This window comes from Manis pentadactyla, chromosome 8 (genome assembly GCF_030020395.1).
Source record: "Manis pentadactyla isolate mManPen7 chromosome 8, mManPen7.hap1, whole genome shotgun sequence".
Classification (NCBI taxonomy): Eukaryota; Metazoa; Chordata; class Mammalia; order Pholidota; family Manidae; genus Manis; species Manis pentadactyla.
This window is the reverse complement of record NC_080026.1, coordinates 33,856,847-33,875,306: the sequence shown is the minus strand read 5'-3', so window position 1 is coordinate 33,875,306 and position 18,460 is coordinate 33,856,847. Positions and strand designations below refer to the sequence as shown.

The 18,460-nt window shown below is 41.8% G+C and overlaps 1 long non-coding RNA gene across 1 annotated transcript in view; it reads left to right on the top strand.

Annotated features, from left to right (window-relative positions):
- Positions 1-18,460, top strand: part of LOC118912981 (uncharacterized) — a 75,184-nt gene that overhangs the window by 14,651 nt on the left and 42,073 nt on the right. The window contains exons 2-4 of the long non-coding RNA XR_005025026.2: positions 7,936-8,059; positions 10,463-10,555; positions 12,249-12,303. This is a non-coding gene — a long non-coding RNA (uncharacterized LOC118912981). The remainder of the gene's footprint in view (positions 1-7,935; positions 8,060-10,462; positions 10,556-12,248; positions 12,304-18,460) is intronic.

The window sequence follows — 18,460 nt, the reverse complement described above, 5'->3', positions numbered from 1 at the left end:
TCCAGTGGCTGCCCTGGTAGCTCTGTGCTGGAGGGTGTGCTGAAGGCCCAGTAGCGGGTCTCTGCATCATGAAGAAAGATATGATCTGGTTACAAGATCAGTGGCCCTGCCTAATGGCAACTCTTGTAAAGTCCCCACTATTGAGTTTGGGGAACTTGCTCCATGCAGGACAGAAATGCTGCCTATGGGCTTCTGTGGCTATCCTTGTGCCAGCGACTTGGGGGAAGCACAGCCTTTGTGGTGGAGGGCTGAAATTGTCTCTGTTAGCTCATATTGCTTTCCCTCTCCAGGAATCCTCCCCTTTTCTCCCTCCATCCATGCAGCCCAGCTGTCTTCTGAGCCTTGGCTTACAGCCCCCTCCTCCATTAAGCCCTCACTCACTTGCCTGCAAGCCATCTCTCCCTGTGGTTGTGCAGCAGCACCACTTTCCTGGCATTGTTGCTATGGATGCTGTGTGAGAACATCTCTGCTGTTACCTTATGTGCCTTTAGGAAGAGCTGACAATGCTCACATGATATACAAGAGCCCTAGGGTCCTCTCATGAGAGATAAGCCCTAAGAAACCACCACAGGGCTGGGACCCTCCTCTGTGAAATTCATCCTTGTTGAATAATTGACCCCTGTCCATCTCAGCTTGAAGGCTGCTGATCATGCCTTTCATTTCTTTACCTTCAACAGGTATTGAGTTCCAACTATGTGTCAGGCTCACGGCTCCCAGGACACTTTAGGAAGGGCTGTGGTACTTGTTCTTCCAATTACCCAGTCTTGGGGAAGCCTGGCAGGTGGGTGCGTGTAATTAGGTGGAGAATTCCATTCACTCAGGTCTAGAAGGTGCTTTCTGGCCAGATGAGTGCTCAGAAGCTCAAGAAGAGCTTCGCTTTCCCAGGGGATGGGTGTGGCAAGGAGGGTCTCGCATCAGAAACCAGGGCGCTGGAGCAGAGAAGGCTGGTGTGCATGGGAACCAATGATCTAGCAGGGAGGCTGGTGGGAGGAGGGATTTTTGGCAACTGGTAGTTGCCAAACTAGTTAGTGGGAAGCTTTGAAGAGGACAGATATCTAAAGGGAATTTTTCTGATGCTTTTCTATGGATCTTTCTGTGAAATCCTCACCCTAGCCGTGTCCTTTAAAGAAAACATGGCAGGTCCAGGGCAATGGCAAGTCCTTGTTATGACTGTGCTGAGAGTGCTTGACAGTGGCAGTGGAAAGTGAGGTTGACCAGGAGGCCTGGCCAGGTCCCGTGTGTGTCAGCATCCATATTGCAGCCTGTAGTTCTCCTTTCACCCTTTGGTTAGATTGTGCTTTTAGCATAATATATGCATCCTAAATAATTTTTATTTCACTATTTAATTTTTTAATATGTTCCATTAACTGATCTTATTTACTTTTGCCTTTTTATTTGCAGTTTTTTATTGTATTATCTGTTTTTTTTATGATATAATCTTGCTGTTTAGTTTACCTTGGCCATCTTTTATAGTTCTTACACTTAAAGTACACACTGTTCAACTCTTCAAATTTATTTTCCAGCACGATTTTGTTGGTATTCTTTCCAGCATATTTTAAGCTCATGTTTACTTATGGCTTTTACTTTTTCAAAACTGTTTTTGTCGTTTTAGCTTGTTCCACCTTATTACTGTCATAGATAGTGGTTCCAATGTCTGGCCTCACGTCACAACTGCTTGGTCATCCCCGTACAGTCCCTGCCATGCCACAGGCAGAGTGGGTGGCCCTAAGTCTTTACAGAGGGAATGATTGAATTCATGATTCATTTGTGTTGAGCCAATTGCCAGGTCCTGGCCATTTTACCTCCTGAACATTGAAAGTCCACCCCTTCATCCCCTCTGCCACTGCGTCAGTACAGGCTGCCCCCATCTCTCACCTGGGTCCCTGTACAACCTCCTAATGGCCTCCTGTTTCTTCTCTTCTCTCTGATTTACTTTCCACCCTGCATTACAGTGATGTTTTCAAAATGTAGAAAAGATACATAAACATGCTCTCATTTATTTTTGGCTAATGACTTAGGATATATAACATTTTTTAAAAATTGCAAGAATTAAATAAACATGCTTCTGATTTAAAAAAATAATTCATGTTAGCTTTAGAAAATATTTCTACTATGGAAAATACCAAACCTTAATGAAATTAGAGTAGTATAATGAACCCCCATGTGCCCATCACCTGCCTTCTACTGTTATTAACAGTTCACCATTTTCATCAATCTCTCTTTTTGTTTTTACATTTTGCTTGAACAGCAAATTTTTATTTTGTAATTCCTGGGCACCATGTCATTTCAGTGCAGTTGTTTTTTAACACAAACCTGGAATTGTCACCTGCCTACTGAGAACCTTTCATTGTCACTCCAAGGTCACTGGATTGGGTGCAAATGCTGCAGTCGGCGCTCACCTCCTGGCGTTAACAGCAGCCTTATCTATGGTTTCTCATCTCATCTCTCCTACTCCATGGAACCCCTTGCTTTTCCTGAGCCACCTTTTCCCTCTGCCTGCAGACCTTTGTACTTGTTAACATCTTTACCTGAGGTGTCCAGTCTCTCCACCCCACCCCATACCCTGTAAACCTCTCATTTCCTCCTTGTATTTTAGATCTTGAGCTCTGGGAAGCTATCCTGACTCCCCTTCTCTGACTCCTCTCCTACTGCCTTTTCCACCCGTAGCCCTGTACATTCCTGTTATAGCATTACTTACACTCTTTTGGAATTGTCTGTTTACGTATTTATTTTCTCCCTAGTCTCTAAGCTCCTCCAGGACAGGATGTTTATTCTTCCTCACCCCACTTTTAATTATGGGAAATAGTGAATGAAGAGGTATTTGACCTTGTCCTTGGGGATGTTCTGGCTGCCTGGGGTTGGGGTACTCCTGACACCCTTCTCTCAACCATTCCTTGCTCATGTCACCATTCATTGTCATTCACGTGTCACCGTCTTTTGTACTCACTTCAGCATGGGACAACTTTGGGGAGAAGTGAGGGCAGAGTCAGAGCATCCAGGAACCCGTACTCCCTGCTTTTATGCCAGATTGGGGGCTTTCTAAGAAATGAGAGTCTGGGCAGCCCTGAAAGTATGGGGCTGCTCTGTGCCAATGCCCTGTCCTTGTCCAGGACCTGGAGACTTGGGCTTATGGGCCATGTCTACACACGCAGGTAGCGATGGGCAGAGACATAGGCTGGCTCTTCACTGAAATGTCCAAGGTTGCTGGCACTCAGGAAGCTGGTCAGCAAGTCTGATAAAGGGCTCCAGGGTCTCTGTGGGACTGCTTTTTGTTAGGGGCATAAACGTTAGACTGCTTATTGCTTATGCCTTTGCGTAAGAGCAGAGCTGGGTTCTTCAGTGGGCTGTGTCCTACCCATTCGCCTTGCACACAGTTATATCTGGATGGATTAGGTGAGTCCAGTGAATGGTCTCTCTGCTTCTCTGAGATAGGGCAGAGTTTCACACCCACAAGTAATCTCTTTTCTGAGAATATTGTCTAAAAACTAGGTCATCTATTGTAAAAGAAATTAGGCAGTAATTAAATTTAACTGGAAGTTATAGTATTGGTGGTTTCATTTTAGAGGGAGTGTGCCTCTCCAATTACTTTGTTGCTGCAGTTACACTGGCTGGGCTTTTTTTTTTTTTTTTTTTTTTGGCAAGGAGTGGTGGTGGAAAAGGTTGTATTTAGTAAGTTATATGGTGATTATTTCTGGACTTGAAATTTCAGTCCGCAGAGTCCCTCTTCACTGTGGGTGCTGCTTCCTTGTGGCCTTCTCAGGTCTGCCTGGTGGGAGCCGCTTCTCCAGCATAGGCCTTCAGCTTGGCTGCCTCTGGATATCTTTTGGCAAAAGAGCTTCACAGACAGACAAGACCAGGCTAAGGAAAAAGCAGCTATTTTTTTTTTTCCATATATGTGGTCAGTTGCCACAGCTGGATGGGATATAAGTGATCTCCCACTGTTCCCCCTCCTTTTATGTTCTGATTGAAAAGGGCCCAGAGAGGCCAGTCCTGCAGGAGGCCAGCCTCCTAGTTGAGGGGCAGAGCTGGCAGAAGAACCCAGGTTCCATGACTCTTATTCAGCGGCCTGCCACATGCTCCCTTCCCACGGGGAAGGCTGAGGTCCGGGCAGGCAGAGACAGTGGGGCTCCAGCTGGAACTGGGTGCCGTCATGCATGCAGGGAATGCTGAGTTGAATGCATGCTGAGTGGTGGGGCCACTGGGGACTGTCTGGCTGCACCCTCAGTGTGTGGATTATGGGGCTTCCTCACATTTCCTTTAGACCTAAGATCCATGTAGGTCACGTGCAATGATCATCCATTACATCACCTGGGCCGTAGTCCCAAAGTGCTCTCAGATCACCACTGGCTTTCCACCTTGCTCTTCACCAAATGGCTTTGACACAAGCCTCCTCTCTTTCCTTCTGCTTAAACATTCTGGACAAATCAACCAAGACCCATAAAGGTCCCAGAGGTTGCCATTCCCGTTTTCCTGTGACTTCTTCACTGGGGACTAGTATTAGTGTTAGAGAGGAAAGCCCACCATTACATCCATAGATTGCTATGTTCCTTAAACAAATTTATTTCTTCTGAAGGCCCACAGATATGGTCCAACATCCATTTCCTAATAAATATTTTTCATGCTAACTCTTCCTTAATTAGAAGGTGCAGACGAGTGGGCAGCTAGCCCAGCAAAGTGTTGCGTGTCTTTGTACGGACCTCGCTGGCTTTGGCTGGGCACCTTGCCAAGGAGGATGATACCAGGGTTGTGCCTCAAAGCACCATCTTGGCTTTGTACCTGTGAAGTTCTCATAGAGCTGGACAATTTTTACGAGCAAGAAGAAAATCATAAGCAGTGAAATAATAGCTCAGCTCTGGAGATTCCTTAAAGAGCAAAGAAGGATCCCATGGAGCACATTTCAGCTGGTTAATAAGGAAGCCAGGTACAATGGGTCTGTATATAACCAGCTCCCAGCTTCTATCAATATATAATTACCACATATTTTCCAATCTGCCTCTGGGAAACGTGGCAGGTAAAATAGGTTGAGAAGAAAATAATGGTGCTTGTTGCACCATATATTAGATTGATACCTGCTAGTACTTGAGCAGGCTCTGCAGGATGATTGGAGGGCCCCAGTGCTCTCAGGACAGGCAAACCAAAGTAACTCTTTAAGCTCTTTGGTCTTTTAAATACCTCCATACACACAGGCCTCTGCAGCATTCAGAGCAAGCAACTTCTTTAAGACTCCCTGTCTTAGGGGTTGGAGGTCTTGCTAGACCTGACCAGGGGAAGCCTATGGGTTATGTGGAAAAATGATGTGTGTCCACCTCTCTCCACTGCCCCCCAGTGCCAGGGGCAGCCCTGCAGGCTTTTTCTTCCCTGTTGGGGTTGGTGGGAGCCTTAGGCGGGGCCCTGTGACGCTGGAGTTGCTGTCATGCAGGTTACTGTCCATATAGTCTCCAGTCTCTATTTTTCCCTCTTTGTCGTTCTTCCTTATTTAAAAAAAAATTATTTGAAAAATGGAAATACAAATCAGTCACCTTGAATCCCAGTATTTTTTTTCATATTACCTTTTGGTTTTTGTTCTCATAAACATAGTATACATATATGTTTTTAAAATTATATTTAGTATACACTTACTTTCTGGAATTATCTTTTTCCCCACATACCGTGTTTTCCTCATGTTTAACCCAGATTTGACATCAGTGATCTTAAGTTAAGGCTACCTAACATTTCATCATGCTGACATGTCAGAATTTAGGTAAGCACAGATATGTATATGAAGTACTCAGCATGATACTTGTGGTTTATTTATTAATTCATTTGTTTATTCATTCATTGACCAAATACTTATCAAACATCTGTTTTGTGCCAGCATTGGAGAAAAGGAAGTAAATATGACATAGTTCGTGCCTTTAAGGGTTTCCTAAGCTAGTGACACAGAAACTAAGGAAGGCCATTCAAAGTAAAAGATTTTTTTCTACTTACATTAATTTGACACCAAATGTGCGGGAGGTTTTCCTAAACCTACCAATTTACAGCTCTCTGGATGCCAAGTGGCTTTCTTATAATTAAGTTCTACACTACAGGGAGCTAGAATAGACCCCACAGGTTAGGGGCTCAGTCCCATAAATAAGACTGCCCCCACTTCAGATGCCAATCACAAAAACAGTCCCCTGCCCCCCCTCCCCACTTCTGACTGACCAGCTGTAAGTTGAGAGTTCCCATGACCCACTCCTCAGGTTTGATAATTTGCTATAATGGCTCACAGAACTCGGGGTAACACTTTACTTACAATTTCCAGTTTATTACAAAGGATACAACTCAGGAACCACCAGATGGAAGAGATGCATAGGGCAAAGTATATGGAAGGAGTCTGACCATTCTGGGCATGTCCCCTTCCAACACCTTGATGTGTTCACCAACCCAGAAGCCCTCCAAGCTTCTGGTTTAGAGTTTCCACTGGAGGTCTCATTATATAGGCATGATTGATTAAAACACTAATCATTGGCTCAATACCTAGCCCTTCTCTATTCTTAGAGGTCAAGGGTGGGGCTGAAAGTTCCAATCCTCTATAATCATGAAGTTGGTTGCAGCCTGCATCCTCCAGGAGTCACCTCATTTTCATACATTCAGAGATGATGGAATGGGGCTGATGTGACAGACAGAAGGCACTCCTCTCACACTACCACTCAGGAAATGCCAAGGGTTTCAGGAACTCTGTGCTAGGATCTAGGGACAGAGACCAAATATACTATTCCTTGATATGTTACAACATCACAGCCATCCACGGGGGTACAGTTGAGGACAGCATTATATACTCTCTGTGGCCACAGGTCCATGGTTTAAAAGATGGAGGAATTGTCTCACCTGGAGTCATCAGAGAAGGCCTGCTTGAGCTGGCTGGGCCTTGGCAGACAAGTGGGGGTTCAGCATATGTGGGGGTGGGGGAGCAGCATGTGAGGAGTGTGGATGACTGTGTACTTCACTGTCCAAATGGGGATGCTCTTGAGAGTGAAGAGGTACACCTATCAGTAATTACAGGGACACTGGATGTAAATCAAGCCTGTTTCTGGCAAATCAGATGTGTGGTCATTCGCAGTGGAAACCTCTTCTTAGAACCATGGCTGTATTGGAGCTTGGGGTTGGGTGGGGCTGCTGGTTGAAGAGCAGATTCCAGGCCACTACTGCCCTCCTCCCAGCAGGTCAGAGGGTAATTCTGATGCAGGAAGTTCATGGGCTACATTTTTAAAAAAATTAAGAGCATATTTAAATTGATTTTTAAAACCTTTTTACTATGGAAATCTTTGAAAATATATAAAGAAGAGCAGATTAAAGAACCCTCATAAATGTTCATTTAGCTCCAACAATTAGCAACACACTTTCCTAATGTTGTTTTATCTGCTTATCCCTGTATGATTTTGATTTTTAGGCTGGAGTATTTTAAAGCATTTTTTTAGACATTATTTGGACTTTCTTTTTTTAAAATAACCACAATCCATTATTACATTTAACAAAATGAGTGTTAATCTTTAGCATCCTCTAGTACTATACCATTGTTCAGTTTTCCATAACTGTCTCAAAAATGTTTCTTTAGAGTTGGTTCATTAAGATCTAAGATTCACGCACTGTTTTGGTTGTTTCATTTCTTAAGTCTGAGGTCTTTTTATTAAAAACCTGTGCTGTATATTTATTGAAGAAATGAGTTGTGTGTCCTGCAAAATTTCACAAATCACATCTTGAGTAGCACTGATCTAATCAGTCTTATTTAAGTTATTAAATTTCTACCAAGGACTTGTTTAGCCCCTTGGACAGATGCACAACCATCATGGGTGAGAACTTGGCCACAGGGAGAACAACATTTCTTAGGAGACTTTGTTCACTCATATTGATTCATTCCATTGTTAACTCATTTTTTTCAATAAACACTATTAATATGTGCCATTCACCCTATAGATTCAATGATGTAAAAGAAAGTGCCTGTCTCCAAGGAGTATGAACATGAAGTCTAACTGGGCCGGTGAAAGTGCAGAAAAGAACTCTGGATGCTGGATCTCATCCACACAACTGGACAGAGGAGGTACATGGGATTAGACATCATTTCCCTCACCTTTACATGTTTATTCCTTTTTGACTTTATCATGACTTATCATGAAATTATTCACGGAAAGTAAATGGTACAGAACTGAATAAAACAGAGTTGACAATTTCTCTCTTATCCTTTTAACCTCAACTTCAGAAGTCATCAACATGGATAGTTTTGGTGTATGCCTGCCTACATCTTTGAGCAGAAACTTGTAAGCTGAGAGGGCCTTCTCCAGGCGGCCAAGGTGGACAAGGGCCTTAGGGAGAGGTTCTTGCTGAGGACAGTTCTCTTGGTCCTGGGGGCAGTGGGGAGCCCCTGAAGGACTCCGAGCTAGAGAGACGCATGCTTAGACATATGCTCAGACTCCTATGGCCATGCTGTGGTTCAAGGAAAATGAGGAGTGCCTGAGCTAGGCAGCTAGTTGTAGGAATGGAGAAAGGAGATACATATGACAAAGGGGGTGAGAAGTGTCCTTTTCTCACTGAGGACCTCGTGCTGGCCATCACTCTACTTGAGGCACTGTAACCAAGGGTGTCCCCTTGGCTTGCTCATGCAGCCCTTGGCTAGGTTGACAGCAGCTGCTTGCAGGCACCACCTCAGCAGTGTTGTGTGGCAGAGGCCAGGCCAGTAGGACCCATGACTGTTAATCAGTGATAAATAGGAGGGAAGAGGGTGGCAGCATGTGTGCCCAGCTGCCATGAAGGGTGGTAGTGGGGAGGGCCCAGGCAGCTTGTGATATGAGAGCTGAGGCAGCTGCATCAGGGATAAACACATAATCTCCGGAGATGGAAATATCTGGTTTCCCAGCTTTACTGCCTATGTGATCTTGGACTAGTGACTAAACCCTTCTGACTTCCTGCTTCTGCATCTGTGAAGTGGGATGGATGATCTTTGCCTAATTCCACCCCGGGATAATGAAAGGAGAGAATAAATGCAGAGCACCTAGCACAGTATCCAGTATCTGGTGCATGGTGAGATGGTTCTTGTACTATGACATTATCACCTCTCCCACGGCTGGGAATCAGGATGCTTTTGAGGCCCCATGACCCCTGGAGGAACCGCTGAGTTGTTGAAGGCCAGCAGGTGGCCGGGAACAGTTCCTGGCTGATGCTAGCTCCCTCCTGTCCTCCTTTCTTACTGTCCAGGCTGGCTGTTGCTGTTTTTCCACTTAGCGCCCCTGTCATGTGATCTTTGATGTGTGTTTTAATGAGATTTCAGGGCCTGGCTGCGAGGCATCCATTTCATATTTGCCTGTCAATCCATCAGGCCTGACAGCCATGGGAACTCACCATGTGTCCCACTTAGCTCTTGGCTTGTCATGATCCATGCCGTGGTACCCCAAAGGGACACTGTATTTATAACATTGTGTCTGTCTGTCTCCTGCCTTACCTTGAAATGGGGGCTTTAACTTATTTTCTTAACCTTGCCTGGGGAACAGTCAGCTGATTCTCAGCCTCCCTTTCCCATCCTGTTCCATCTCTCTGCAAATGATACCTCTTCGTCTCCAGGGAAGAAGTCTCTCATCTTCATTCTTTCATAACCTGATTGGCAACATTGCCTGTGGAGGTGGCAAGCTATCTGGGAGCAGAATATGCCAGCAGTTCCTGGTCTGTTTTTCCTGATGCAGTTATTTGTGCATGGGATTGAGGAGAGGAGGGACCACTAAATAGCTATCTTTTTTCTTTGGAAGGAGGGGTGTCTGCCTTGTTAATATTAAATCACCTGCTGCGGCTTCTTGAACGACAGTTTCTGGTATTCAACAACTCTTTCTGGTTCCTGAATTCTGGGATATTAACTCAAGGCTCTTGTTAGATTTGCCCATTTATATGTAAGGATTTGCTGGGACAATGTTGGGGCCCAGATGTAGCTAAAGGGGAGGTGGGAGGGGATAGACAGTGCATTCTCTAGTGGCCTCTTTCTTGTAATTGTTTTGAAGGTCATGTGCTGGCTTGATGGTTAAGACTATGTTGAAACATCTTTGGGAAATAGTGTGAAAAAAGTAATTGAAACATTAGTGGGCAGATGGTCATATGAGAGAAAAAGGTAGCCCATGGAGCACACCACTTTTATGTGCTAGTTCACCCCGCTAACCAAGGGAGCAGGCACGACTTCCCTGGAGACGAAGAGGTATCATTTGCAGAGAGATGGAACAGGATGGGAAAGGGAGGCTGAGAATCAGCTGACTGTTCCCCAGGCAAGGTTAAGAAAATAAGTTAAAGCCCCCATTTCAAGGTAAGGCAGGAGACAGACAGACACAATGTTATAAATACAGTGTCCTGGCTCATGCTCTCTTCCTGTGCCTTTGCAGGTACCTGTGGTTCACAGTGGTCTTTTATCCATGTGTTTGTCTAAGTGTTGAGACACAGTAAGCTTTTTTTTTTTCCTTTACTTTCACAGCAACTTGACTTACACCTGACATTTTGTGTCCTCCCCATGTGCTGGAGAGAAAAAATTCAATGGAGGAGAAGAAGGACACAGGAGCAGGGAGAGGTGGGAGATCTAAATTTGATTACTCACAGTATAGGGTGGTGGTCTGTGCTCAAGGGCTGCTAAATATTGGGATAATTTGTTATCCAGCAATAGACAGCAGTCACAATGTTTGTTGAGTAAAAGGCAGATTTTCCGTCTTAGTCACACACTGTGCTCAGAGATAGCACCCCTAAACCCTGCCCTAGCCAAAGTCAGTAATCTATATTCCCTCCTCCTTCAAGGTGGGCTCCCCTTGGCAGTGGAATCAGTGATAGTTTTTCTTGGTCAGTCAGGGTAGGATAGGTTATGCTGTGGTAACAAACATCTCCTAATTTTCAGTGGTATAAAATAACAAAGGTTGATTTCAGTTCTTGCTCATGATGCGTGCCCTTTTTTGGGTTACAGAGGTGGCTCTGCCTTTAGAGTAAATACTCAGAGCTCCAAGCTGACTGAGCAGCCACCATCTAGAAGTCGCTGGTCATCAGTCAGAGGGAAATGCACTGGTAATTAAATGTTTCATCTTAGATGTGAAGGGGATCAAAATATGCCACCCCAAAATAGGCTACTTTGGCATAAGATTATTTTGAGCTGAAGACAATTGAAAAGCAGCAAATAGAGAAGGAACGCTCTGTCCTCCCCCTTTCTGCTTGAAAGTGGGACATACATTTCCCTTTGTGAAGGCATTCCCCCCTTCCTTCTCCTGTACCAGAAAAAAATGGCTTTTAATCACTGGATGATTCATCACTGGAGATAGAACTGATGAGTCTGCATAACAACCTTACTAAAAAACCCTTATATTCCATTAGCTTCCTGCATACATTTATCTTCCCAAAACTTACTACCCGTAGAAGCCCAAACCCCTTTTCCTTTGTCTTGCCATTTCTCCACAATATACCATCCTTTGTTGAAATGGTATATAGCTCTTAAGCCTAATTACTCGAGTTTTCACTTCCTTACTGTAAGCTCCGAAGCATGTACAAAATAAACCTTTTCTCTGTTAGTCTGTCTTTTGTCAGTTAAACTTGTAGGCCAAAGCTACTGAACAGGAGAGGATAGAGAAAAAGTATTTTTTGTCTTCTACAGAAGTGACACATATGTCATTGCCTGGAGCTGGTCATATAGCATACCCTGTTCAGAAGTTTTACTAAGTGTTATTATATGTCAAACACTGAAAACTGCTTGGTATAAACTGTCTGCTTTATTTTGCCAACAACCTTATGAGGTAGATACTATTATTACTATCTCTCCCACTTTACAAAGAGGGAAACTGAAATACACAGAGATTAAGTAACTTGCTGAAGGTGAAACAGTAAGCGGTGGAAACTGGATTCAAACCCCATGCTCTACCTTTGGAACCCTCACCACAATTTACTGTCTCTCTAATCTGGAGTCATGAAAACTACCAAGATGACCTAAAAACAATGAGCCTCATCTTTATACCTTCTGTCCCAGGAAAAACCTTGGTTTCTATGCAGATTTACTGAATTTCTATCCAGAGGCCTTCTAGCTTCACATATAAAGAAGATTGTACTGAGTTCTGGCATGGCTATTATCAAATCCAAAGAATATTTTCTATTGCTAAAATGAAGCAACAATAGCATATAACATTGATCAGGGGTTTATTATGTGCCAGTATTACTGTTAAGTCTATTACATTTTTTCAGTCCTCATAATACTGCTATGAGGTATAGGTAGTATTGTCCTCATTTTACAGCTGCAGAAATGGAGGCACAGAGAGGTAAATGAAATTGACTAAGGTCACATGACTGGTAGGTATAGGAGCCAGCAAAACTTTGGAAAGGTATGGGATTGGAGAGTGGTTGGATTTTATGTTCTTATCCAGCCCTGTAACACAGCATCAGTAATTTTTAGGATGGGTATCAACTCTTTCATTAGATGTTATGTCTTAATCTTTTAATTTAGAGCTTGAGGCAGCAGTAAACTGGAAAAGGGGAAATTTGGAGATGTGGAGGGAAATGGCTGCTGAAAACTCAAAGAGGATCTTAATAAGGGACATCTAGTTTAGTGTTTCGAATGGAGTGTTCTGCGTATCAGTTGTCAGTGTGTTTTTAAGAACTTGAAAACAATTGGCTCTCTAAGTGTTCTAAATGTTTGCTTTCCTATCTTACTTACCTTACTTTGCACTCCTCTTTCAGAAAGGGTGTACTGGGTGGGCACTGCCAAGTCACAGCTGCCTCACTGCCTTGTTACCCTAAATTCTGATTTGGTGTCTTTGGAATCAGTGAGGTTGTTTATTTTTTAAAACATTTCAAAATCAAAGAAAACTTCCAAGTACATTGCAAAAATTGTTTCTTTTCCAGATCCAATGAGAGTAAGTCTCCTTGCCTCTGAATACTTTAGTTTTTTTTTCTATAAATGAGGATATTCTCCTATATCAGTGACTCTCAAGTTGGGGTCTCTGAAGTATAAGCCATCAGCATCTCCTAATAACTTACTGGAGATGCAATTTCTTGAGCCCCACTCCAAAATCAGAAATTCTGGAGTAGAGTCCAGATATCTGTATCTTAGCAAGTCTTTCAGAAGATTCTGAAGAACCTTCAAGATGTCTTGTATTTTGCGGAGTATCCTATATTAACCTACCAAAATCATGCAAATCTGGAAATTAATACTGATACATCACTACTATCTCCTTCTCACAATCCACTTATATTTTGCCATTTTTTCCCAATTTTCATGTCCTTTATGGCAAAAGGATGTCACCCAGACAGATTCTTTTCATTTGTTGGTCATGTTTATTAAAAATGTTCTTCATTTTGGAGCAGTTCCTTCATTTTTCTTGGATTTCCATAACCTGGACACCTTTGGAGATGACAGGCCAGTTATTCTGTAGAGTGTTTCTCAATTTGCATTTGTCTGATGTTTTGTCTTGACTACATTCAGATTATGGATCCTTGTCAGAAATATCACAGATGCAATGCTGAATTTTTATCATTGCAACTCATCAGATGGTGCAAAATTTCAGTTTGTTCTGTGTCTGATGATTTTACTTCAGTTACTTGATTAAGGTGGTATCTATCAGACTTCCCCACTGTACAGTTCTTCTTTCTCTTTGTAATTAATAAGTATTTTATGGAGAGAAACTTTGAGATCATGTCAATTTACTATTCCTTATCAAACTTTTCATTTATGTATTTATTTTTTTGTTTATCCAGCCATTCATCCATTTGTCGGTATGGATGTGGACTCATGGATTGCTCTTTTATTAATGGGTTGTGATCAATTACATTCATTATTATGCTCAAATCATCTCAATTGTGCCAATAGAAGCCCTTCCAAGGTTCCTCTGTGTCCCTTGCCATGTCCCCATCATTTGTTGAGCCCTCCCATGCTTTTTGGTACACAAGGCTCATCTTACATTTTCTCTGCCCCAGTCCCAGAATCAGCCATTTCTCTAAGGAACCCTAGAGTCTTTCTTTTTCTAATTCTACTTCTATGCCTCCTCTTTCCTCTTCCTCTTCTTCCACCACTACTACTTTTCCTCCTCCTCCTCCTCCTTCTGCTGCTTCTCCTCCTCCTCCTCCTCCTCTTTCCCTTCCCTCCCTTCTCCCTTTCGTGGTGAATGGTATTTAGGAATCAAGATCTGGCTACTAGATGTGCTCATTGCTCCTGGGATGTCACTGCTTCCCTGAGCTCTCCTTGGACAGAGCTAGGGATTGTGTGTGTATGTGTGTGTATGTGTATGTGTGTGTGCATATACATACACATTTATATCTATATTTATTTCAACATCTAGCTTTAATATTAAAATCCATGAGTTCAAAGTCATAATCTCCAATTTTGGTCCAACACTAGAGTTTATTCTGGTTTTCTCCCTCTCGGTAATTGTAGTTCCCTGCTCTGATGCTGAGAAATATTATTCCCACTATCTTTACTACTTTATGTATTAGGTCCACTTCCTTGTCTGCGTATCCAGTTACCCTCCCTGCTGCCACTCCACTTCCTGTGTGGACACCCTCCCCATCCTGCTTGGGCTCCAATACCCATGCCTACACAGATGCTCCTCACTTAATTTGGGCTTTGAGACCCCTGTGTGGGCCACTTTCCTACACAGATGATCTTACCCTGCTCAGATTCTGATGCCTTGTCCTAGGCTGCCCATTACATGTACCCATGGATCACCTCTTCATTTAGCAATAGCTCTGATATCCTGCATCATTGTCTTCTTTTTCCTACTCAAGCTCCAAAATCACATGCTGGGCTGGACCACTAACCCTTCTCCATCTCTTAAGAATATCTTGCCTTACTGCAGCTGGGTTCCAACAAACCATCTTGGACTTCTCTCCTCCATCTTCTCTATCCTCCCTTCCTCTCATGAGAATGCTCTTACCCTGGTAAGGCTACAACACCCCACTCTGGACCGCTGCAAGTTCTCCTGCCACCCAGGACTTTTGGAATGAATTGTTTAGGAAGGAATGGGAAGGAGAGAAGAGGGAGAGGAAAATATACTGAGGTTTTCATGTACCTTTAAAATCAGTTTATTTATCCATTGTATGAGTAGATTTGCTTTCAGCCTTTGTTAGACAGGGTACAAAGTCATTTCTGTTTTATCATAGACCTTTTGAACTACGTACCATTCTAAAGTAATATCTTTATTATATACATTAAGTTCCTAGAGTCATTCCAAATATTTTGCGCTCAGAGATTTGGCTAACATGGTAGGATGGAAGCATTTTTCTTGGTTCTCTGGAATCCTTGGTTTTGATATCTGTGCAGTATGGTTACTCTTATTTTTGTTGCTAATAGTTGGTTTTTATCTGTGTGTTTCTCACCTTCACTAGACTTACTAATGTCTGACTTATGTCCTGAGGGCTTTTCCCTTCCACAGCACTCTGATCTGTGGGCTTGGGTCACCACTTCAGAGGCAGTAACCAAGAGCTTAAAATGCAAAGAATGAAGCTGCTTGTAAAAGTGTCAGATGCAAGACTTGTAAACCATTTTGCCAAATGATCTTTCCTATTTCTATAAACTACATACGACGGAAGTGGGGAAGGAGGCAGATGGCTTGGAAGGACTGGGGAAAGAAGAAAGAATGGGAAACCCTCAGGCCTGGTTTGGAAGTAGGGTGATGGAATGACCCTTTTGTGACAAGCACCAGTGAATCTTGGGTGGGCTGACTCACTGTCCCCAGCAGCCAGTTGTTGGCCTATCAACCCTGAATGTCTGAGTCAAAGTGACACTTATGTGGGCTATGGAGATTCTGTCCAGTCTCTTTCCCTGTCTCAGTCATAATTTATTGCTGATTTAGTGCACTGTAAACCTTTGGGGTTTGGGACTCAGGAAATTGTAGCCCTTGAGGGGATGACTTGGTGTGAAGAGAAAGCCTTGCCTCCTAATCAAACTGGGGCCAAGTGGGGTCTGGACCCAACCAGTGGGATTGGGCCAGAACAGTAGCAAACTCTCACTCCCTGTTATATTATTGTTATTGTAGTAGATGTATATGGAAATTAAAATGTTAGTACAGAATGGTACTGAATAAATAGTAAAATTTCTTCCAACCCAGGACTGTTAGTGTTTTGAAAGTATAATTCTAAATAATGTATATATACCTTAATTCATTGCTTTAGTAACTTTCAATTTTATTTACTGGCAGTTTAGTAAAACAGGTGAGGATGAAATTCATTTCCATTACCCTTTTAATCTGATCCTTTTTCCTCCCAATTTTTATTTATTAATATTCTAGTTTTCTAATCTCTATGAGAAATTTGGCTCAGCAGTTCCCATCACATCTACTTTGTCCACCTCTTAGTTGGTCAACCATACCAGTACATTTTTTACTGTGATTTTGTAGCATTTATATTGTATTACATTTTAATTACTTGAAATATCAAGACTCAATAGTATTTGTAATACTTATTGTAGGACTATTTAGTATTGTTAGACCTTTAGAAAAGGATATGTAATATATTGCCAAATTGGCAAAGGAAGATTCTCCAAGTTTCAAAATTATGCTTTAGTTTGTTTCATATTGGGAGTAAAACTTTCCAGAAACACATATTTGCTTTACTTAAGTTTATAATTGCCTTCCTTTTTTATTTTTTATTTTTCTCATTGACTGGAGGAACATATGCCTTCTTCATCATATACCTAAGAGAATTCAGCTTTTTAAAGCAAACCACTTGTTGAATTACTTAATGTCCCTAGGCCTGCATTCCACAGATGTCAGCCTGGGACTTCTTTTATTGTATTTTAAGTTGATTATTCTGTTTTTAGGATCTTATATCTTACTTTTTCTTTAATTCTTTTTCCATACTTTGTTTTAGTAGAGTATACTCTCAATAAATTTTTCCCAAAGTATTTATGGAAGTTAAACTTTCTAAATCAAAAGCATGTCTGAAAGATCTTTTATTTTGCCCTTGAACTTGATTGATGGTTTGACTCAAAATCCATTTTTTCTTCTGAACTTTGAAAGTATTGTTTCATTGTTTTCTTGTACCTACAATAGTTATAAGATATTATCAGTTAAAAAAAGTCCATCCATTGCAGGTAAACTGTTTCCCCTCATTCTGGATCTTGCATTTAGGTTTAATGTTCTTAAATATGATGAGAGCTGTGGGGGCTTGAGTGTTTTTATCAGTTTTTGGAAATTTTCTTTGATTATTTCTGTGGTTAATTCATTCTTTGCATATTTTTGGTTCCCTTTCTGCAACTCCTATTGAATATATATGTGACTCTCTTGGATCAATTCTATCTTCTCTCTTTCCTTTTCTCCCACGACCCTTCCCCAGGCTATTGAGATATAATTGATGAATAAAAATTGTATATGTTTAAGGTCTACAACATGATAGTTTATGTATACAGTGTGAAATCATTACCACAGTCAAGCTAATTAACACATCTATCACCTCACATAGTTACTCTTTATTTTACATTTTTTTTGGTGTAGTGAGAACACTCAAGATCTCCCTTAGCAAATTTCAAGTATACAGTACACTGTTATTAACTATATTCACCACACTTTGTATCAGGTCCCTGGAACTTATTCATCTTATCACTGAATGTTTGACTAACTTCTTCTATTCCTTTCTCCCTCTTCCTCAAACCCAGATAGCCACGGTTTTACTTTCTGGTCCTGTGAGTTTGACTTGTTTGGATTCCACATATAAGCAGGATCATATACTGTTTGCCTTTCTCTGTCTGACTAGTTTCATTTAGTGTAATGTCCTCCAGGGTCATCCCCTGTTGTAATAGATGATAACATTCTTTCCTTTTATATGGAAAAATAAAATTCCACTATATGTGCCTGTGTGTATGTATAAATACATGTGTATATGTATATAAATATATGTACACACACACACACACACACACACACACACACACACACACACACTACATTTTCTTTATTTATCTGTTAACAGATGCTTAGGTTATTTCCAATCTGGCTATTGTGAACAGAACACAGGCATGCAGATATCTTTTAAGATCCAGTTTCATTTCTTTTGGATATACACCAAGTAGTGGGATTGCTGGATCATATGGTAGTTCTATTTTTAATTGTTTGAGGAAATTCCATACTGTTTTCCTTGACACCTGTGCCAATTTACATTCCCACCAACAGTAATGAAGGACTTCCTTTTCTTCACACCCTGACCAACACTTGTTATCTCCAGCCTTTTTGTTGTTAGTTTTTTTGCTATTGAGTTGTATGAGTTTCTTTATGTATTTTGAATATTGACCCTTTTTCAGATATATGATTTGCAAATATTTTCTTCCATTCTGTAAGTCACATTTTATTTTGTTGGTAGTTTTTTTGCTGTGCAGAAACTTTTTACTTTGATACAGTCCCAGTTGTTTTTAATTTTTTAGATTTGAAAATTTTTTCTTTTGTTGCTTGTGATTTTGTTGTCATATCCAAAAAGTCATTGCAAAGACCAATTTCAAGGAGCTTTTCCTCTATGTTCTCTT